Raw genomic sequence first — 24,712 nt, 5'->3', positions numbered from 1 at the left:
GCCGTCAAGTCCAAACGTCCAACGCAGTGGCTATCTGACTGGACTCGCATTCGGGAGGACGACGGATCAATCCCGCGTCCGGCCATCTTGATTTAGGTTTTCCGTGATTTCCCTAAATCGCTCCAAGCAAATGCCGGGTTGGTTCCTTTGAAAGGGCACGGCCGACTTCCTTCCCTGTCCTTCCTTAATCTGATGAGACCGATGACCTCGCTGTCTGGTCACTTCCCCAAACAACCCAACCCAACCAAAAGTCCAGGAATGTTACCTGGCGTCGTCCTTTGCCAGATGATGCCCGCCAACATGTTGCCAAGGTTGTTTCGAGTACGTTGCAGAAGTTTCGCTGGAAAGCCCTTACAAATCCTCCATGCAGTCCTCATCTCTCCCCATGCGATTTCCATATTTTTGGATCCCTAAAGAAAGACATAGGTTGCAAGTGCTATTCTGAGATGAAGACGTTAGCACAGGAAAGGAATTCGTGGCGGGCCGCATCAAACCAGTCAGTAGACTGAAAAAAAAAAAGAGAGACATTCGCGTCCGTCGATTTGCTTCGGATGGAAGTGCGTGCCTGACTACATCTGTGATTCCGCAGGTAACTGCAGACATTTTTCCAACAATGCATTGACCGTCTTGTCACACAGTGGGATAATTGTATTAAAAGTTGTGGCGATCACATTTGAAATAATGAACACACTACTTTTTTTTCCATCTGCCTCATATTTGACAGCCGTTTCTTACATAGCCCTCCACCTTTTTCCCTTGCTTCCTCCGCAACTCGGTCCTGTCTTCAGTTGCCAGAAATCGGCGTCTTCCGTCAAATAGTGGAAACATGAAGGATAGGAGAAGTCAAGTACCTTCCCTGGTTACTTCTAAAGCCGCCTTTCTTTCATGGTCAATGTTTGCGCCGCCTGTGGGTCTGTGCTCTTGCCAGGGACTCATCTCGCCATCCCACGGTTACTGCCCTGGCCTCAAGCAGATACAGTAATACTCGACAAATTAGACTGCGCGCAGACCCGAGATCTCAAAAGGGTCAACTGCGCGCGCGGTCTCTGTTCGAAACAGGCCAGCTGCATGTGGTGGTCAATTTGTCCTGCGCCCAGAGGGAAACAAGTCGGCACTACAGCATTTTCCTTCCATTTTACGAGAATTCGGGTTGGTAAGCTAACACGGGAATAAGTGCTGTTGAAATGATACATGAAGTACTAAACCCAACAATGGGTCATTCGTTAACATATTTAAAGAAAAATTTTCACGAGATGATAGTAATAATAACAAGAAACGCCTTTTAAAGTAAAACTTTGAACATAGCTGCTAAGGTTCGTCGATCGTGTCAGAATCATATTAGAACAAATAAGCCCTCGGTCACAAATATTAAGTCAAAATTGACCAGGTTCCGACGCTACTATGAGCGTCGTCTTCAGAATTAAACTGTTCTAAAACATAATAAACATAGTAAGACATTAATAAACTAAAGTGTGTACTGACTGGAAAGAGATGCAGTACTTACAAGGCACATTCTAAAAAAATCTAAGCCGGAAAGGCGATGTCATGAAAAGTTGTACATAAGATAAGATGGCGAGCCGTTAAGGGCTGCTCGTACCTGAATGAACACGGGTTGTAACAAGACTGAGGTGCCCACGTTAGAAAGTGTGGGCAAGTAAACATGGTGTTGCTACGAGCGCCATCCAGTAGCCGCAGAAACAACTAGGCTACTGTACATTCAAAATTAGACACATGAAATTGTAATGAAGCTGATTCAGGCATAACGTAAGCACTAATAATAATATGAAGTTACATATTTGTCTGCTTTAAACAGAGATACATTTTGTAACGTAAAAAAAAGTCAGTTATGACATACAAGAAAACAGCACCAAAGACGTTACAGGAAAACAACATTTCGGCAAACTGCATGAGGAAATCTGAATCAAAGATCAAGCAACGGCTTTATACAGTCGAAAAAGTTTTTATTTCGCAGCTGCAGCTGTTCGTTGAGAATGAGGCGATCATGACCAGATAGATATTTGAAAATCTCCGGTTCCTCTAAAACATCTAACCTACGCCCCTTCTTTTCGGTATGCAGGATATTGCTATCGCCAATGGCTTTAGGCACGTCTGCCGACCGGAGTGGCCGTGCGGTTCTAGGCTCTACAGTCTGGAACCGAGCAACCGCTACGGTCGCAGGTTCGAATCCTGCCTCGGGCATCGATGTGTGTGATGTCCTTAGGTTAGTTAGGTTTAATTAGTTCTAGTTCTAGGCGACTGATGACCTTAGAAGTTAAGTCGCATAGTGCTCAGAGCCATTTGAGCCATTTACGCACGTGTCCAGTAATTAAGAGATGATCGGCAAAGGATGAATTTAGGGGACTGGTGCCGTTTTTTCTCAAAAGATGTTCTTTATATCCGATGGTGAAAGCACGTCAAGTTTGCTTTTTAAAGTAACAGACGTGTCATCTTTCCCTTTCTGTACTTTAAAATCGAATACTGTATATACTGCACATGTTTTTCATTCTATTGTTAGATCGATCAGACCTATCTCTATCATTAATTTTAATATAGGTATTTGAGTTTGAATGATAGTGTCAACAAAATGATATATATGTAGATGTGAAAGCCCTGTGAAATACCTCAGAAGCAATGGTTGTTCTTTCAGAACCCACAGTGCTGGAAGCTCAAATTTCAGGCGGAAAACCGAACTCTATGAAGTTCGTGGTAGAATAATCTGCAAAACACACAACATTTTCGCTGTCGGATTTAATGCTCATTAATTCAACAAAAGTAACCTCAACTTCGTCGGGAGGGGGGTAAATCAAACCAGACACCCACTGTAACCATTTACTTCTACCAATGTTACTTTCCTTATACAAGGAAGATAGCCCAACAGCCTCAATTTTCCTCCACTAGAGTTGGTTCAAATTCGATTTCAGTTAATACTTTTTCATATGTAACTGCCATTTTGTTACGCAACAATAAAAATGCTACCGGCCGCGGTTTCAAACATATTGTAAGTAACTGATAAAAAACTTCGCAGCAGCAGTCGAAGGTACCACAGAAAAATTTTGTCACAGTTAAAAAAATCAGTCGTAGATTACTTTCAGTGGAAAAGAACACGGTATTAAAGACAGAGTCGCTGATGAGAAGCATATCTCCTCCTTTTTAGACTGACAACAGACACGTACGGGGAAACACTACGAACTCCATGCAGTGCTTTCGGTAATGACGGCAGAACACACGTCCTACATCGATAAATATGTTTTTTAGTGTTAGTAACGTCTTGGCAAGCAGTAAAGGAATCAAAAGAAAAATTTGAAGTAGGAATTACAATCCATGGAAAAGAAATTAAAACTTTGAGGTTCGCCGATGACATTGTAATTCTGTCAGAGACAGCAAAGGAATTGGAAGAGCAGTTGAACGGAATGGACAGTGTCATGAAAGGAGGGTAAAAGATGAACATCAACAAAAGCAAAACGAGGATAATGGAATGTAGTCGAATTAAGTCGGGTGATGCTGAGGGTATTAGATTAGCAAATGAGACGCTTAAAGTAGTAAAGGAGTTTTGCTATTTGGGCAGCAAAATAATTGATGATGGTCGAAGTAGAGCGGATATAAAATGTAGACTGGCAATGGCATGGAAAGTGTTTCTGAAGAAGGGAAATTTGTTAACATCGAGTATAGATTTAAGTGTCAGGAAGTCGTTTCTGAAAGTATTTGTATGGAGTGTAGCAATGTATGGAATTGAAACATGGACGATAAATAGTTTGGACAAGAAGAGAATAGAAGCTTTCGAAATGTAGTGCTACAGAAGAATGCTGAAGATTAGATGGGTAGATCACATAACTAATGAGGAGGTATTGAATAGAATTGGGGAGAAGAGTTTGTGGCACAACTTGACTAGAAGAAGCGATCGGTTGGTGGGACATGTTCTGAGACATCAAGGGATCACAAATTTAGTATTGGAGGGCAGCGTGGAGGGTAAAAATCGTAGAGGGAGGCTCAGAGATGAATACACTAAGCATATTCAGATGGATGTACGTTGCAGTAGGTACTGGAAGATGAAGCAGCTTGCAAAGGATAGAGTAGCATGGAGAGCTGCATCAAACCAGTCTCAGGACTGAAGACCACAACAACAACAACAACAACAACAACAACAACAACAACGTCTTGGCTAGAAATATCAATTCCATTGGAGGCAACTTCTGCAAGAATTGATTTTAAATATCTATCTCACAATTCTGTAATAGCCTTCCGTTTTACACTATTTGAACTTATTTTGTTTATCAGTGCTACCAATAGTTCAGTGGAAACTCTCCAACCAGCAAATTATACTCTCGCACGCAGTCGACCTGTTTGCTCAGGTAATGCTGAACCGAATAGCGCGCAGTGCGGCAAGCAGTCAACTTTTTCCGCGCTCAATCGGTACCCACCCACAGTGACGGTATCCGTATCCCCATCCTTGTGACGAAGTCTGGGCGACTAACCCATTCACTACTGTAAGAAAACGAAACACCTACAGCCGCCCTTATGATGTGATTTATTGCATAGCTATCAGTTTCGGCGCTTCAATGCACTTCAGGCAGCTGATGCCGTATACACGATGCATCAGTGGCCATCGTAACTGGTTTATGCAGACAACCCGTAACTGTGACGTTCTCTCTCTAACCATTAACTCTCAACTGACTGGAGAAACGTTCAAAATACACAGAAGCGCAAAAAAAACTGCTATAGGCATACATATTCAAATACAGACATATGTAAAAAGGCAGAATACGGTCGGCAACGCCTACGTAAGACAACAAGTGTCTGGCGCAGTTGTTACATCGGTTACTGCTGCAACAATGGCAGGTTATCAAGTTTTAAGTGAGTTTGAACATGATGTTATAGCCGGCGCACGAGCGATAGGACACAGCAGGTAGCGCTTAAGTGGGGATTTTCCCGTACGACAATGTCAAGAGTGTACCGTGAATATCAGGAATCCCGTGAAACATCAAACTCTGACATCGCTGCACCCGGGAAAAGATCCTGCAAGAACGGGACCAACGACGACTGAAAGGAATCTTTCAACGTGACAGACGGGCAACCCTTCCAAAAGTTGCTGCACATTTAACTGATGGACAATCATCAAGCGTCAGTGTGCGAACCATTCGACGATACATCATCGATATGCGCTTTGGGAGCCGAAGGCCCATTCGTGTACCCTGATGACTGCACGACACAAAGCTTTACTCCTCGCCTGGGCCCGTCAACACCGACGAGCTGTTGACGACTGGAAACATGTTGCCTGGTCGGACGAGTCTCGTTTCAAATTGCGTCGAGCAGATGGACGTTTACGGGTATGGAGACAACCTCTTGAACCCACGGACCCTGCATGGCAGCAGGGGACTGTTCAAGCTGATGGAGGCTCTGTAATGCTGTGTGGCGTGTGCAGTTAAAGTGGTGTGGAACCCCTGATACGTCTACATACGACTCCGACAGGTGACACGTAAGCATGCTGTCTGATCACCTGCATCCATTCATGTCCATTGTGCATTCCGACGGGCTTGGTCAATTCCAGCAGGACAATGCGACACCTTGGTATGTCCATAATTGCTACAGAGTAGCTCCAGGAACACTCTTCTGACTTTATACACTTCCGCTGGCCACCGAACTCCCCACACATGAACATTATTGAGCAAATCTGGAATATCTTGAAACGTGCTGTTCAGAAGAGATCTCGACCCCCTCGCATTCTTACGGCTTTATGGACAACCTTGCAGGATTCATGATGTCAATTCCTTCCTGTACCACTTCAGACATTAGTCGCATCCATGCTATGTAGCGCTCCGGCACTTCTGCGTGCTCGCGGGGGGGGGGGGGGGGGGGGGGGGGGGGGCTACACTACATTAGTCAAGTGTACCGGTATCTTTGGCTCTTCAGTCTGTTTCGAGTGTTTCTCCTGTCACTTGACAGTCGACAGTTGGAGAGGCAACATCACAGTTACGTGTAGTCTGCGTAAACCAGTTCTGCTGGCCACTGATGCATCGTGTATGAGAATGGTATTAACCCCTTCTGTATCAGCTAAGACCTGAAGATGGTGCCCTGAAACTTGTAGGAATGTAATAAGTAACATCATAAGGACGGCTGCAGGTTTCATTTCCTTGAACAGAGACGGTGTTCCAAATTACGTCAATCAGCAGTTATTCTGTGAACTGTTAGTTCGTCAGCTGTAATATAGGTACGAGGGCTATGTTATCGTTACCTGTGGACGCCTGCCAATCGCAGAAACCTGTCAGCTGCGCACACTGTTCCACGAACCACATCAGAACGGCTGCCGGCCGATATGCGTACTCACCTGCAACACACAAACAAAACGCCCGTCACAGCAAGAAACAGTGGTGAGTCACTCACATATCACAGCCCTGCAGTCTGTTGTTTTGCTACGGGGCTGTGCGACCGAAAATCGTTTCTGAGCCTCTGCAAAGGCACGTTTACAAAGTCTACACCCGTAACTATTAATTAAATACCTGGATACAACAATCTGTGGCAGTATGAAACAGAATTTATACACAAACCCAAGCAGGTGACGAACTTCAGTCCATTGCGGGATACTGGGAAAGTATTTGTAGTCTACGATGAAGATCGCTCACAAAAAACCCGTGCGGAATATCACCTATCTATGGAGCCATAGTCACGTAAAACTTTCTTAAAGATATAATCGCAATTTCAGTATACTAAAGGTTTAATTCCACAACCTAGATTTCGGCCTTAGGCCGTTACAACTGCAAGAGATTGAAGCGCAATAGAAGTGCAAGTATCAGACAAAGTATCAGAAAAATAGCAGGTCAAACAGTTAAATTTCGAGATTTGTTCCCTTACTTAGGAATTATAATTAGACTTGAGCAGAAAGCAAATCATCGTCAAAAAATGTACCTTCGTTTATATAAACCAATTTTGTGAAAAGAAAATGCGAGAACACTTATCTAATATGCCAATTTATTGGCACATAACACGATTCAGTTGATATGTATGATACTGCCAGTAAATTAGCATATTACACAAATGTTCTCGCATTTACTTTTGACAAAATTGGTTTATATAAACGAAGATACATGTTTTGAGGATGACTTGGGTTGTACTCAAGTCTCATGATTTATAATACGCAAGTAAAAGAACAAAAGATTCATTTATTTAACAGTTAGCCCCGCTATTTTTCTGATACTTTTGTCTGATACTTGTACTTTTATTGTGCTTTGATCTGTTGCTGTTTTAACACTTGATAATGGTCTACATTGTGGAACAGAACCTGTTGCACAGTCAAATGGCACTTATAGCTAGATGTGATGTACATTTACAGACAACCAAATGATTAAAATTTCACAAAAATTGGATGATTTACTCCAGAGAGGACTTCAAAATTGAGCAAGTCAATAACGCTTTGGTCCACCTGAGCCCTTATACAAGCAGGTAGTCGGCTTGACTTTGATTGGCTCTCCGCGTGCTGGTGTTGTCGACGCCGTGGAGCTGTTACTGCTACAGCTCGGTCGGTGGAGTCGAGACGCGATGCGCGATGATGGATGTCTCCGTCGGTTAACGAGAGACAAGATCTGAAAAAGCTCTTAAGAAATCGTTCCTCGCGTAATGATTATAGTTTGATTGCGAGTCCGCACAGTTTCCTTATTAATGCGAACTGCGCACTCTGATTGTCTCTTATGGTTTGAAGTTGAATTATTATGTGCCCGGTTAACACGTAAGTGCAATAATTGATGAATCTTCCCTCATGCGCATCGTCCCAACATCACCGAAAACGAGGAAACAGTTCAATTGCAGATCATACTGGTCGTTGTTTGTTCGTTGCTAAGTAAAATTGTTCGCTCTATATGACGCGAAACCCACAGATACTCTTTAACAGTGTCTTAGTTATCTTGCGTCGTAATATTATGTATACTAACAGTCCACGAATTTACTTCCAAGTTAAACAGTCACTGTTCATTAACTTTTGATGAGCAATTGCCAAATATTCACAGAAAGATGGAGGCGACACGTCGAATTTCCACTTCTGATTAACAATTTCATTGTTTCTTTTCGCTAAATACTTTATAAACATCACTCCTCACGCACACACGGTTAATTAGCACTGACAGTTCTGTTAGTTCTGTTAGTTTCAAATATCGTGACAATTACAACTTTAACCCTCGGCGTAATTGTATTTTCTTCATGTATTCGTGTCAATGTCTCCTGCTCGAGACTAAACGTGTGTTATAGCTTTTTGAAACTTTGTCCATTCCTTTCTGTAAGTTCACTTATATGAATGTTGAGTCTAATATTGCCTAATTCCGTTAATAAAGTTCAACAACTCGGTATACACAGTCAGCATACTATCTCGGTTCAAGTCTCTAGTCTGAATATCAGTTCACAAAATCCGTGCGTCTACGACACGCAACGACTCGAAAGTAAACAATCTCGTCGCGCTCCGTTCGCTTAACTATGGCAAGAGCTGATCTCGTATGACTTGGTAGCACGATAGCTAGCAAGCGACTTACTTTTTCCGTGAATGAGTATTGTAGATGCATTGAATTTCTTCAATGCGTTTACAACTCTCTTCCACATAAAAGTTATCTCTGACCGTCATTTCCTTGGACGTGTTGAATGGAATTGGGGAGAAGAGGAGTTTGTGGTACAACTTGATAGACGAAGGGATCGGTTGGTAGGACATTTTCTGGGGCATCAAGGGATTACCAATTTAGTATTGGAGGGTAAAAACCGTAGAGGGAGACCAAGAGATGAATACACTAAACAAATTCAGAAGGATGTAGGCTGCAGTACGTACTGGGAGATGAAGCAGCTTGCACAGGATAGAGTAGCATGGAGAGCTGCATCAAACCAGTCTCAGGACTGAAGACAACAACAACAACAACTTTCATGGTATTAATTTGCAATTATTACTTATATGTTTGGCAATTAACTAAAGATGACCTTTCTTTCTTCTCCCTTCCTACCAAAACACACTCTTTAATGCTTAATGTTGGTGTTTATCAAGACTTTCTGGTGTTATATCATCGGCAAAGTTGTCGTACCTGTCAGGATAACTTTTCCCTACTTTACATCATGATGGTCTTTCCTAATTGGGTTTTGGGGTTCATTAGGGTGTTACATTGTCCTTCTGAGGAATATCGTGCCAATTTTGCCCAAACGGCGCATTAGATCATCAAAATCAAGAGATGCTGGAGCGCAGCACCCTTAATGTTCCAAACGTTATCAGTTGAGGGAAGATCCGGCGACCTTTCTGGCCAACATAGGGCTTGGCAAGCACGAAGACAGGCAGTAGGTATTAGCGCCTTGTGCGGGAGGCTATTATCCTGCTGAAATGTATGCCCAGTTGGCTCGCCATGAGGGTAAACAAAACGGGTCGTAGAATATCGTGACGTACCGCTGGGCTGTAAGGGTGCCGCCGATGACGACGAAAGGGATCCTGGTATGGAAAGAAATACAGGGTGCGTCAAAAAAATGTACACACACTTTGAACTGTCATACACAATTTATTTCCCGTTCTACAAGGTTAAATATCTGTGAGAAAGTAATGTTATGTTTCTTCAACAGGTGGCATCAGTGGCAAGGAAGTAACTGCAACATGGCGGACGTGCGTTTGAGCTTTGAAGCGCGGAAGCAGATAATTAAATGGTACTTGAAGTTTGAGAATGTAGCTGCGGTTCGAAGACAGTGGAGAAGTGAGTATGGTACAGAACCACTTTCAAGGTTAACAATTACACGTCTACCAGACAAATTCGAAATTAATGGAACAGTGTGTGACGTGCATGTAAGTCGATCAGGGTGACCTCGTACAGCTGCAAGTGATGATTCCACAACTGCGGTCTTGGAGCTGTTTCAGCGTTCGCCTCAAAAATCTTCAAGGCAAGCGGCACGTGAGAGTAATGTAAGTGCTAGTAGTGTGCTACGCATTCTGAAGAGAGGCATTTTCGTGTGTACATTACAAGGCTGGTGCAACAGCTAAGTGGACGACGATCCAGATCGAAGGTTAAAATTTTGTGAATGGGTTCAGGAGATGGTGATACGTGAACCGGAATTTATGGGTAGCATAATTTGGTCAGATGAAGCCCAATTAAATTGTGTCAATAGGCACAATTGTGTGTACTGGGCTGAAGATAATCCTCACATTACAGCTGAAAAAGCTGTGAATTTGCCTAGTGTTCAAAATGGCTCTGAGCACTATGGGACTTAAAAGCTGAGGTCATTAGTCCCCTAGAACTTAGAACTACTTAAACCTAAGACATCACACACATCCATGCCCGATGCAGGATTCGAACCTGCGACCGCAGCGGTCTCGCGGTTCCTGACTGAAGCGCCTAGAACCGCTCGGCCACCACGGCCGGCAATTTGCCTGCTGTAAATGTGTGGTGTGGTCTGTCTGCAAGGGGACTCATTGGGCCTTTCCGCTTTTAAGGTAGTACTGTTACTGGAGAAACGTACCTAACAATGCTTGCTGACTCCATATTCCCTGCCATTCGTGGATTATACGGTAATCATGAGTTTTATTTGCAACAAGATGGTGCCCCGCCGCACTATCATAGGGACGTACGAGCATACCTGGATCACAATGTGCCAGAGGGCAGTGGATAGGACTCAGGGGACCAATCGAATTTCCTGCACGCTCTCCAGACTTCACGCCGCTGGATTTCTTCTTATGGGGCACAGTAAAAGATGAGATGTACAAACGTAATCTGGACACACTTTAGGATGAGATTCAGGCAGTGTGCGCAGAGATCTCACTGGACACTTTGGTACGATGTACGGAATCAGTGGTGACTCGTACTCAATTGTATTGACGCTGAAGGCCACCAGTTTGAACATTAATCACATTTATTTTTCCAATTGGACTTTAAGCTTCCCATTTCCAGAAATTTAACATTGTAGAACGGGAAATAAATTTTCTATGACGCTTCAAAGTGTATACATTTTTTGAAGCACCCTGTAGTATCCCAGACCATCATCCCCACTTGTTGGGCCACATGGTGGGTGACACCCAGGTTGGTACCCCACCGCTGCCCGGCGCGTCTTCACTGGTCATGGGGGCTCACTTCGTAGTGGGACTCGATCACTGAAGACAATTCTACTCCAGTCAATGAGATTCTATGAGAAGTGTCTAGAGACACCGTGGACAGTGGCGTGGGATACCAAGCTGACTGTTCCCTGCCATGCCCCCTATCAGTCAGTCAGGAGTGATGGTCTGGGTACCATCCCATTTCATAGCAGGACCGGTTTGGTTATCATTTGCGACACCCTTAGAGCACAGTGGTTCGTCGACGTTATTCTACGCCCTGTTTTGTGGTCCACCATGATAAATAATCATCGGCTTACATTTAAGCATGATAAAGGCCTCCCACTCATGGTGAGGGTTTCTACTGCTTGTCTTCGTGCTTACCAAATCCTACCTTGACCAGCAAGGTCACCAGCCAACCCCCAACTGAGAACGTTTGGAACATTATGGGCAGGGACTTCCAACCAACTCGGAATTTTGACGACCTAAAGTGCCAATCCATCAGCTGGATTTCCTACAACTCTACCAATGAATGCCAAGCCGAATATCTGCTAGCGTAACGACCAGAGGTGGATCAAACTGTTACTGACTTGCTCAATTTGTAAAGTTCTTTCCCTTGACCAAATCATCCTATTTTTCTGAGCTTGTGATCATTTGTTTGTCAGTACGATACATCTACCGATTTCCGTTCCACTAGGATACTTCCATAGTAGTGCATCTTTTTTCTTTTTTTTTTTTCTCTCGGAGTGCATAATAGTAACGTTAGTGAAATCTTACACACTTTCTTCACAGGAAAGGGATCAGGATCTGACAGAGCAAAAGGAGGCCGTAGGATAACTTCATGTAGTGTAGCGTATTGGTAAGAAATAAGGAAAAGTAATGTGTATTACCACTGCACCGCATAGCATAGCAGGCTAACACTAAAAATGTTAAAATTCTTCACTGGCGACATCAGAAGTCAAGCCGCCTCACTCAATTATCAGGAGACGGCCAGCTAGGAGGAAAATACTGAGCAGGCCGAGGCGATAACGGAAGCAACTGCGACTTGCGGGATCGGCCGAACGCTCCAAACCGCCAGTGACGTCATGGCAGTAGACATATCGACAGACTGGTGACGAAGCAGACTGACAGAAGAAAGCCCAGTTCAGTTATGCTGCGACAGTAATTATTCAGCCACTGGTTCAGCAGGAAAGGGCGCCTGAAAGACGAACTTCTGAAACTCTGAAGCCACTGGGACAGCTGAGCACACGAGGAAACTAGTATAAAAGATGTAATTACTACCTAACCACAAGAGAGAGCACGGAAAGCGATAGTTTAAATGCTCTGCTCAGAAGAATTAGGGGAACATGACTTTAGGCGTCGGCCATACTCCATTAAGCAGTGAGGACTGGGTTGGTTGGTTTGGGGTATAAAGGGACCAAACCACACGGTGATCAGTCCCTTTTTCCTCACGCAAGCAAGGCTCAAGGTACAAAAACGCCAACACCACACCTAAAAACAAAACGAACGGAACGAACAAAAAACAGGGAAAACATACACCACAAGGAAAAGTAGAAGGAAGTCTGGGCAGGTTACCAAACTATACCTTTAACTATCACAAATAAAGTGCATAAAAAACATCATTAAATCTCCGAGCGTTCACATAAAAAAGAACTATAATGTCCGACACGTGTCGAAAACAAAGAGGAAACAGTCACTCATCCATTTTGGGTGCTCTCGATTGGACTTTTAGAACTTCAATAACATGTATGCCCTCCGTGAGTCTTTATCACTGCCTGACACCTACGTAGCATACTCCAACTTGTGGTATCTGTTCCCATTCTTCGACGATAACCCACGAGACTTTCTGGAGTCTGTAGTGGAACAGGACGACTACAAACACCAACTGTCAGGCACGTTCCACATATGCACGATGGTATTTAGGTCAGGACCTCACCGCCATTCATTCCATTGCTTCAATGTCCAGGCTTCACAACACACCTCTGCTGACACCCGCTACACAGGCCCTGCCATTAGAAGGAATTCAGGCCACCACCCTATGCTGCTGCCACAATATGGTCCAACAGGATCTATTCGATGTACTGCTTAGTAGGGCTGCTGAAAAATACCGAAGTATGGACATCTTATCCACAAAATATTGATATATAGCAGCGATATATTCCCCGATATCTCGACATAGAAATAGCAATGATATTTTTATTTGATATTTTTTTCGCAATTTAAGGTAAATATTCGAAATTGTTCTTTTAAAATGTCAAGAAGTCCAGTCTCTCTCTCTCTCTCTGATTGTGTGAAGCAAGTAGAAGTGTGATTGCACTGGGGGGGGGGGGGGGGGGGAGGAGGTGAATGGAGTGACAAAAATTTCCGCCGTCACATCAGAGGCTATTATTTCTTCACATCGCCATCCTTGAAAACCAATAACTGAAAATAACAAAATGTAAATGACAGGACTGGCCTCTGAAGTGGACGGAGACGTGTGGCCGGCCGCGCTGTGCCCGAGTGGTTCTAGGCGCTTCAGTCCGGAACCGCGCTGCTGCTGCGGTCGCAGATTCGAATCCTACCTTGGGCATCGCTGTCCTTAGGTTTACATAGTTCTAAGTCTAGGAGACTGATGACCTCAGATGTTAAATCCCATCGTGCTTAGAGCCATTTGAACCATTTCGAGACGTGTGAGGGGAGATGCTGACGTAACCGGCGCTTGGCGCTACCAACAGAAATTGAAACGTTTGACTTCACCACGAAATTCTGACACGACAACTGCTAGGTCGCTGGCGTTTGCAGATATGGAAAAAACAGGGAGGTCGACAAGAAGTGTTGCTGACAAATTCGATATGTGACGAAACGGAACGACAGACCCATTGGCCACCTTTTACTGTGCCACTTACATGCAGTTACCATTGCTAGGTTGGTTGGTTTGGTTTGTTTGGGGGAGAAGACAGACAAGACAGCGAGGTGATCGGTCTCATTGGATTAGGGAAGGACGGTGATGGAAGTCGGCCGTGCCCTTTCAAAGGAACCATCCCGGCATTTGCCTGGAGCGATTTAGGAAAATCACGGAAAACCTAAATCAGGATGGCCGGACGCGGGAGTTCCCATTGCTAGCAAAGTGCTTATCGGCAAGGGTGATCGTGCAACGTTTTACTTTCAATTCTTGCTCTAAGGGGGATAAGCAGGCTGCTAGCTTGTTGACGTGCAGAATATCTAATAGTAAATCAAAACTTAAATATACAGCTCTGAGACCGGCAATACAGTAAGGAGCCAATATTTCTATAGGCCGGCAAGTCAATAACATTTTCGTCGATATATCGATATTTTTTCGATATATCGAGACGATAATGATGCGTTGCTAAATATCGATTAATCGGATTCCCGATAGTTTCAAAAATACTAACAGTCCTCTGCGTGGCAATATGACGACCGCGGACAAGGAAAACATCGGTACAGCTGTCGACATCACCACAGAACCTTGGCCGAATCTGTCGATTTCCTGGACAACATTTGGCTGGCCCTGATCACCACGGATCTCTGGACACGGCCACGGCCATCACCTTGCGTCAGAGGACGTATGGACTACTCTGCGAATGACATGTTTCGCCAGTGACCAAGTTGCCAGCTGACATGGGAGCGGCAGAACTGAAGGCAAGCTTCAAGATGATGTGTCAAGTGGGGTATTCGAACAGAACGTCTGGGTCGTAAGTTCCCCTTCTCGTAAACAGTCCATTACAGTGTGATCGGACACAGCTGCCCCAGTGGGCCTTCTGAGATCGTCTGGCAATGGTCTGGCGGTAGCCGTACGGCGCCGCAACGCAGAGACAGCCACATCTAGGTCTTCGCGAGGTATTGTAATGCGCCAGCAACCAACCTCGTCCAACTCGCCTTGTGTACTGACCAATCTTCCTGTAGCGTGTCCAAAACCTACAGATGACACGTGGTGAGGCATGGGATACTGCGCAACATAACTGAAGGACCTTTCCTTTTGCATTGCACTGCACTGCATTAAGACGTCGGATGGCATGAGCTTGGTTGAATACTAGTCAGCAAATGACAACTGCCATCCGTGTATTTCACTAGAAAACACTGAGACAGCGGTACTTCGTTCTAAGATCTCAATCCGCGCAGTACGACCACCGGTACCATCTGTATCAAAACAAACAGGACGTTGATGTGTTGCCCTAATTCTTTTGAACAGTGTACTAAGCCTTTCTTAATCTCACTCTCAGTTGCAGCGCCTAATCACCGATGGAGTTGCCAGATGTCACAGAGGGAGAGAGGGAGAGAGGGAGAGAGGGAGAGAAGGGGTGAGAGGGAGAGAAGGGGTGAGAGGGAGAGAAGGGGTGAGAGGGAGAGAAGGGGGGAGAGGGAGAGAAGGGGGGAGAGGGAGAGAAGGGGGGAGAGGGAGAGAAGGGGTGAGAGGGAGAGAAGGGGGGAGAGGGAGAGAAAGGGGGAGAGGGGGAGAAAGGGGGAGAGGGGGAGAGGCGGAGAGGGGGAGAGGCGGAGAGGGGGAGAGGCGGAGAGGGGGAGAGGGGGAGAGGGGGAGAGGGGGAGAGGGAGGGGGAGAGGGGGAGGGAGAGGGAGAGGGAGAGAGAGAGGGAGAGAGAGAGGGAGAGAGAGAGAGAGAGAGAGAGAGAGAGAGAGAGAGGGGGAGGGAGGGAGGGAGGGAGGGAGGGAGGGAGGGAGGGAGAGAGAGAGGGAGGGAGGGAGAGCGAGAGCTATTTTAAACTGCAGTACCAATTTCCCGGTCATCACTGATGGAGTATAGTAACCCCCATACGTCTGCTGGCCTACTCCAAGCTTGACCAACAGGACCAAGACGCTGTACGCCATCCGCCATCGCGAGGGGAAGTCGCTGCCACTGCTGCTGCTCGACCAGTTCCTTCAGCTTATGCTGCTGGGCCTCTGTCTCCTAAGAGGAGACTGCAGGTTTGACTCTACGCGACAACGAATACTACAAGCTCGGCTAGAGGCAGAATCTCCTGCGCACGCACCCTCAACTCATCGGAGATCGGCCTGCAGGGACTGCTGTCTGCTGCTGTCCAGCGAGGGGTGTGGCTGTTGGCGCCTGGAGGCCACCGACCGAACCGTGACGTAAGGGCTGCCACAAGAGCCTTCCACGATGCAGCACACTTGTCGGCGAGGCGCGCTCGCTTCTGCTGAGTCCACAGTCCGCTGGCCCGATGGAGCAGCCAGCGCCTGGGAAGACAATCCTGCACGTGCGATGTTGGGGATAACGTTTTCTTGCTGCTCTCGAGGGTGAACAGACTATCCTCAGAGCACTCTGCTTGGTTGAATCCTGACAACAAGGGTCTGGATCTGGACCCCTACATTTGGTCATCAGTCTTCTGACTGGTTTGATGCGGCCCGCCACGAATTCCTCTCACGTGCTAACCTCTTCATCTCAGAGTAGCGGTTGCAACCGACGTCCTCAATTATTTGCTGGATGTATCCCAATCTCTGTCTACAGTTTTTGCCCTCTACAGCTCCCTCTAGTACCATGGAAGTCACTACCTCATGTCTTGACAGATGTCCTATCATCCTGTCCCTCCTCCTTATCAGTGTTTTCCACATATTCCTGTCCTCCCGGATTCTGTGCAGAACCTTCTCATTCTTTACCTTATCAGTCCCTCTAATTTCCAACATTCGTCTGTAGCACCACATCTAAAAAATGCTTCGATTCTCTTCTGTTCCAGTTTTCCCACAGTCCATGTTTCACTACCATACAATGCTGTACTCCAGACGTACATTCCCAGAAATTTCTTCCTCAAATTAGTAGTTAAACGCTACCCAGCCATTGACCTACATCTGTGCGAATGCGCACAGGTTGCCCGAACTCTTACGGGAATCGCCAAAGTGTGCGCGAGTAATGAATGGATGGGCAAATATCTATTAGGTATATTACATATGTAGAATTGTGGACAGTTGGGAATGTGGGTCTCACGGGAAGCTTGCAAGGGATAAGTCCCTGCAGTCGCGCTATACATCTACGTCCTCGGTGGCTCAGGTATATCAACAATACCTGTCGGCAGATGAGGGTTTCAATTAATTATCATGTGATTACATTTTCACGCAATTTGGGTGCATATGTCCTAAGAAATCACTACTCATAACAACCACCTCTGGCCCTAATAATGGCCTTGATACGCCTGGGCATTGAATTAAACAGAGCTTGGATGCCGTGTACAGATACAGCTGCCCATGCAGCTTCTACACGTTACCACAGCTCATCAAGAGCAGTGACTGGCGTATTGTGACGAGCCAGTTGCTCGGCTACCACTGACCAGACGTTTTCAATTGGTGAGAGATCTGGAGAATGTGCCGGCCAGGGCAGCAGTTTAACATTTTCTGTATCCAGCAAAGCCCGTACAGGACCTGCAACGTGCGATCGTGCATTATCCTGCTGAAATGTAGGGTTTCGCAGGGATCGAATGAAGGGTAGAGTCACTGTTCATAACACATCTGAAATGTAACGTCCAGTGTTCAAAGTGCCGTCAATGCGAACAAGAGGTGACCGAGACGTGTAACCAACGGCACCCCATACCATCATGCAAGCTGATACGCCAGTATGGCGATGACGAATACACGCTTCCAATGTGCGTTCACCGCGATGTCGCTAAACACAGATGCGACAATCATGATGCTGTGAACAGAACCTGGATTCATCCGAAAAAATGACGTTTTGCCATTCGTGCACCCAGGTTCGTCGTTGAGTACACCATCGCAGACGCTCCTGTCTGTGATGAGCGTCAAGGGTAACCGCAGCCATGGTCTCCGAGCTGATAGTGCATGCTGCTGCGGCGGCCTGTGTGGCCGAGCTGTTCTAGGCGCTTCAGTCTGGAACCGCGCGACCGTTACGGCCGCAGGTTCGAATCCTGCCACGGGCATGGATGTGTGTGATGTCCTTAGGTTAGTTAGGTTTAAGTAATTCTAAGTTCTAGGGGACTGATGACCTCAGGTCCCATAGTGCTCAGAGCCATTTGAACCATTTTTGAACCATTTTTGAACCATGCTGCTGCAAACGTCGTCGAACTGTTCGTGCACATGGTTGTTGTCCTACAAAAGTCCCCATCTGTTGACTCAGGGATCGAGACGTGGCTACACGATCCATTACAGCCATGCGGATAAGATGCCTGTCATCTCAACGCGAGCAGCAATGTCGCGATATGATAAACCGCAATCGCCATAGCCTACAATCCGACCTTTATCAAAGTCGGAAACGTGATGTTACGCATTTCTCCTCATTACACCAGGCATCACAACAACATTTCACCAGGCAACGCCGGTCAACTGCTGTTTGTGTATGAGAAATCGGTTGGAAACTTTCCTCATGTCAGCACGTTGTAGGTGTCGCCACCGGCGCCAACCTTGTGTGAATGCTCTGAAAAGGTTTGCATATCACAGCATCTCTTCCTGTCGGTTAAATTTCGCGTCTGTAGCACGTCATCTTCGTGGTGCAGCAATTTTAATGGCCAGTAGTGTAAATATACTAACAGTTCTAGAGCTGTGCATTTAAGTACTGATTTATTATTAGATATTCCGTATATCAACAATCTAGCCGTCTGCCTATCGCCCTTAGAGCAAGTATTGAAAGGACAACAATGCACACACACTTGATGATAACCTTTTTGCTAACAATGGTAATCGCTTTTTAAGTGGCAGAATGAAACGTGTCCGATGGGTCCGTCGTTCGGTTTCGTCACATATTGGATTTGTCCGGAACATTTCATGTCGACGTCCCTGTGTTTTTTTTTTTTTTTCTGCCAACGCCAGCGGCCTAATGGTTGTACTGTGAAAACTGAATGGTGGAGCTAAACGTTGCAGTTTCTGTAGGTAGCGACGTGCGCTGACTACGTAAGCATACCCCTACCCCCCCCCCCCTCCCCTCACACGAATCCGCCCACCTCAAACGCCAACCTTGTCATTCAGATTTTTCATCATCATTTTCAGGAACCATGTGAAGAAATAGCACACTAGTTGCGTTAAAAACGCAATTTTTGCGCTATTTCTTCACATCGAAATGTTGCCATTCCACTGATACCACAGCCGCCAGTGCAATCGCATTACTACATTGTGCCACCTATAATTGCTTCAAAGACTGGACGTGATGAAAACTCAAAAGCAGTAAGACTCCTTCACACAGTGAAAGCAAATTTACGTCGTACTACTGTTTCAAAAGAACAAACATTTACGGAAATTTGCGAAAAAATATAAAATAAAAATATGGGCACTCGGTATTGCCATGTCTATGTATCGATATGTAGGTGAAAAAGATGTCACCGGTATATATAATTATTTATTAGAATAAATGCCAGCAGGGTGTGGCCGGGCGGTTCTAGGCGCTTCAGTCTGGAAGCGCGCGACCACTGCGGTCGCAGGTTCGAATCCTGCCTCGGGCATGGATGTGTGTGATGTCCTTCGGTTAGTTAGGTTTAATTAGTTCTAAGTCTAGGGGACTGATGACCTCAGATGTTAAGTCCCATAGTGCTCAGAGCCATTTGAACCATTTTTTTCTTGGAATGTCTATATTTTATCAACAGCCCTGTGGTCTATGTCGATGACGTTCCTCCCGGATCACCATCACCGACTCTTGTGCGACCTCGGTCAAATTAGCGGCACCATTTCACTGTGGCTGGAAACCACGTAGCATTTGGTCCATGTACTGCCGTAATTTTACTGGGGATCTGAGTGCAATTTAGCCGTTTTGCCCACAAAAACCGTACTATCATGCGAACTTCAATTTCGAAGTACATTACCACATGCCGCGCCGCACTACGACGCACCTGATATTTGTACCTCAGGAGAAGTGCGTCTGCACCAAACCTGTCGCATGTGCTCTCTTCAGACAATGCGCCCCTTTTGTTGCACGAAGGCCTTAACGTGAGAGAGCACGTATAAACTTCTCAAGTCTTCTCCTACTTAAGTACCTAGAAAGCTTTTGACATTGCTAGTCAAGTGTACCGGACCGACGGAAAACACTTATGACGTATTCTTCACTCGAGAAGAATTGACGTAAACAAAGGAGATCACTTCATCTCAAGCTGACTTCAGGTAATTTCCACGAGAAGCAAATTATCACCTTCGTATCATACGTACATCCAATTAAATCAATTACTTCATCAAATGATAAAATGTCCCCAGATGATACAGCACCAATCGTTACCGCTTTACAGGAGGACTGCCAAGTGAACACGTGTGACAAATATTAGGATGGTTTGATACTCCGTTCCACGTTCCATAGATCACATTCACAGTAGTCATTATAATGTAGAATTTATCCACGAAGACTGCAGAGCCGACACAATATACACTCCTGGAAATTGAAATAAGAACACCGTGAATTCATTGTCCCAGGAAGGGGAAACTTTATTGACACATTCCTGGGGTCAGATACATCACATGATCACACTGACAGAACCACAGGCACATAGACACAGGCAACAGAGCATGCACAATGTCGGCACTAGTACAGTGTATATCCACCTTTCGCAGCAATGCAGGCTGCTATTCTCCCATGGAGACGATCGTAGAGATGCTGGATGTAGTCCTGTGGAACGACTTGCCATGCCATTTCCACCTGGCGCCTCAGCGTTCGTGCTGGATGTGCAGACCGCGTGAGACGATGCTTCATCCAGTCCCAAACATGCTCAATGGGGGACAGATCCGGAGATCTTGCTGGCCAGGGTAGTTGACTTACACCTTCTAGAGCACGTTGGGTGGCACGGGATACATGCGGACGTGCATTGTCCTGTTGGAACAGCAAGTTCCCTTGCCGGTCTAGGAATGGTAGAACGATGGGTTCGATGACGGTTTGGATGTACCGTGCACTATTCAGTGTCCCCTCGACGATCACCAATGGTGTATGGCCAGTGTACGAGATCGCTCCCCACACCATGATGCCGGGTGTTGGCCCTGTGTGCCTCGGTCGTATGCAGTCCTGATTGTGGCGCTCACCTGCACGGCGCCAAACACGCATACGACCATCATTGGCACCAAGGCAGAAGCGACTCTCATCGCTGAAGACGACACGTCTCCATTCGTCCCTCCATTCACGCCTGTCGCGACACCACTGGAGGCGGGCTGCACGATGTTGGGGCGTGAGCGGAAGACGGCCTAACGGTGTGCGGGACCGTAGCCCAGCTTCACGGAGACGGTTGCGAATGGTCCTCGCCGATACCCCAGGAGCAACAGTGTCCCTAATTTGCTGGGAAGTGGCGGTGCGGTCCCCTACGGCACTGCGTAGGATCCTACGGTCTTGGCGTGCATCCGTGCGTCGCTGCGGTCCGGTCCCAGGTCGACGGGCTCGTGCACCTTCCGCCGACCACTGGCGACAACATCGATGTACTGTGGAGACCTCACGCCCCACGTGTTGAGCAATTCGGCGGTACGTCCACCCGGCCTCCCGCATGCCCACTATACGCCCTCGCTCAAAGTCCGTCAACTGCACATACGGTTCACGTCCACGCTGTCGCGGCATGCTACCAGTGTTAAAGACTGCGATGGAGCTCCGTATGCCACGGCAAACTGGCTGACACTGACGGCGGCGGTGCACAAATGCTGCGCAGCTAGCGCCATTCGACGGCCAACACTGCGGTTTCTGGTGTGTCCGCTGTGCCGTGCGTGTGATCGTTGCTTGTACAGCCCTCTCGCAGTGTCCGGGGCAAGTATGGTGGGTCTGACACACCGGTGTCAATGTGTTCTTTTTTCCATTTCCAGGAGTGTATTTACAGGCTAGCTATTTACAAGTTTGTGATTGATTAATTCTGTTATCGAGGACAAGGTAAACCGCATTTTTAAAGACGTCTCGTCTCTGGCGGACATTTTATTTTCATGGCCAGATGTCGAGTAAGATGAAAACTGTGTACCTAACTCCTTTCTGGATGAAATACAGATTCTCTAGAGGGAAGTGCAGGTAATTTATTCTTCTAGTATTGCATTCGTAATACCTCTGTTACTCTCTACGTGCAATCGGTTGTTGACAAATTTAATTAGGGAATAAATGTACTGTAAGGTTGTCGTTAATATTGCGAACTGCTTGAACACATGGATGCCAGATGTGCGTGTCTGAACTCCACGCACAATTCTAATTACTTTCTTTTGTGTTATGAATACTTAGTATCTGTGTAAGGGGTTACTTCAGTCTATCAATCCATAGGACATCATAGAATGGAAATACATAAAAATATATTACCTTACAAAGTACTACGTCCCCAAAGTTCAGCTCTATTCTTAAGGTAAAAACAACTGACTTTGTTCGTTTCTGCATCTCCACTATATGCCTTTTATCGTTTACGTTTTGATCAACAGGTACAGCCAACAGCTAAGCTATCAAGAATACCCCCACCTCCTATTAATGTATTCCAAAACAGCTAGTAGTAGTAGTAGTAGTAGTAGTAGTAATAAACAGGGTAGAAAGTACTAACACCCAAACCTCCAGATGTCAGTCACACACACACACACACACACACACACACACACACACACACACAACGGTGCCAAACGTCGTGTATCGGGAAAGAACTCCGGTTTAACGAAATCTCTCGTGGGTGGGTTGGTACAGCGTGCGATGCTCGTATCAAAGGTTTCGCATTCAGTCAAAACTGGTCACTTTTTTTTACCTGTTTATGCGTGAAACTGTTATATGGCAGAACATTTACCGGGAACGTAAAAGGACGTTTCGGAGTTTGTAGGAATGTTTTTTTGTCAGTTCTTGTTTTGCTTCGTTAGTGGAACGTTATGTACTTACTATTGATCTTACTATTTTGTTTACTACTACTACTGTTATTATTATTTTTATTACTTCCCCATGAGTAGTACAACTGTTTGTTTATTTTTCCTCTTCTGATTACATACCGCGTGAAACTTCCAATGTCCTCCACACGTTTTCTACCTTCAAAGAAACGAAACGGAAGCAGGTTGCCAAGATGGTTCAAAATGGCTCTGAGCACTATGGGACTTAACTTCTGAGGTCATCAGTCCCCTAGAACTTGTTGTTGTTGTTGTTGTTGTTGTTGTTGTTATGGTCTTCAGTTCAGAGACTGGTTTGATGCAGCTCTCCATGCTACCTTTTCCTGTGCAAGCTTCTTCATCTCCCAGTAACTACTGAAACCTACATCCTTCTGAATCTGCTTAGTGTATTCATCCCTTGGTCTCCCTCTACGATTTTTACCCTCCACGCTGCCCTCCAATGCTAAATTTGTGATCCCTTGATGCCTTAGGACATGTCCTACTAACCGGTCCCTTCTTCTAGACAAGTTGTGCCACAAAATCCTCTTCTCCCCAATTCTATTCAATACTTCATCATTAGTTATGTGATCTACCCATCTAATCTTCAGCATTCTTCTGTAGCACCCCATTTCGAAAGCTTCTATTCTCTTCTTGCCCAAACTTGTTATCGTCCATGTTTCACTTCCATACATGGCTAAACTCCATACAAATACTTTCAGAAACGACTTCCTGACACTTAAATCTATACTCGATGTTAGCAAATTTCTCTTCTTCAGAAACGCTTTCCTTGCCATTGCCAATCTACAGTTTATATCTTCTCTACTTCGACCATCATCAGTTATTTTGCTCCCCAAATAGCAAAACTCCTTTACTACTGTAAGTGTCTCATTTCCTAATCTAATACCCTCAGCATCACCCGACTTAATTCGACTACATTCCATTATCATACTTTTGCTTTTGTTGATGTTCATCTTATATCCTCCTTTCAAGACACTGTCCATTCCGTTCAACTGCTCTTCCAAGTCCTTTTCTGTCTCTGATAGAATTACAATGTCATCGACGAACCCCAAAGTTTTTATTTGTTCTCCATGGATTTTAATACCTACTCCGAACTTTTATTTTGTTTCCTTTACTGCTTGCTCAATATACAGATTGAATAACATCGGGGACAGGCTACAACCCTGTCTCACTCCCTTCCCAACCGCTACTTCCCTTTCATGCCCCTCGACTCTTATAACTACCATCTGGTTTCTGTACAAATTGCAAGTAGCCTTTCGCTCCCTGTATTTTATCCCTACCACCTTTAGAATTTTTAGAATTTGAAAGAGAGTATTCCAGTCAACATTGTCAAAAGCTTTCTCTAAGTCTACAAATGCTAGAAACGTAGGTTTGGCTTTCCTTAATCTTTCTTCTAAGAAAGAACTTCTAGAACTTAGAACTACTTAAACCTAACTAATCTAAGGACATCACATACGTCCATGCCCGAGACAGGATTCGAACCTGCGACCGTAGCGGTCGCACGGTTCCAGACTGTAGCGCCTAGAACCGCTCGGCAGACTGCCAAGAGAAAGTTGCTGTTACCTCCAAACAGCCCTTTCACATGTCATAAACATGTTTTCGCATGTAACACTTTCCGTCGTAACACAGAAAAAAATAAAATAAAAAAAATAAAAAAATCTTCGATCGTGTTTGTACGACGATCCACCGCTCTACCAACTTCTCCACAGAAACTATACGTATTAGTTACTCACAGTTATGCTTTTCCTGTGCTCCGTAAATCTGGTGTTATTTATAATTAACGTTTACGCATGTTCTATTGGACGACAGCACATGGTACGAACTAAATCGATGCTTTGGTTGGTACTCTATCGACATTCAACTTTTGGCACCGATCTGGTGAGTGTCTGACATTTGGAGGTTTTTTTGTGTTAGAACTTCCTATCCTGTTTATTACTATTATTTACCATTTTT

The 24,712-nt window shown here is 45.5% G+C and overlaps 1 protein-coding gene across 1 annotated transcript in view; it reads right to left on the bottom strand.

Moving 5' to 3' along the window:
• Positions 1-24,712, bottom strand: part of LOC126106193 (serine/threonine-protein kinase SIK1-like) — a gene marked incomplete at its 5' end in the record, with an annotated part of 543,990 nt that overhangs the window by 389,103 nt on the left and 130,175 nt on the right. The gene's annotated exons all lie outside the window — the stretch shown is intronic.

Source organism: Schistocerca cancellata, chromosome 10, assembly GCF_023864275.1.
Source record: "Schistocerca cancellata isolate TAMUIC-IGC-003103 chromosome 10, iqSchCanc2.1, whole genome shotgun sequence".
Classification (NCBI taxonomy): domain Eukaryota; kingdom Metazoa; phylum Arthropoda; class Insecta; order Orthoptera; family Acrididae; genus Schistocerca; species Schistocerca cancellata.
The sequence above is the reverse complement of the archived record's forward strand: the minus strand, read 5'-3'. Positions and strand labels throughout refer to the sequence as shown.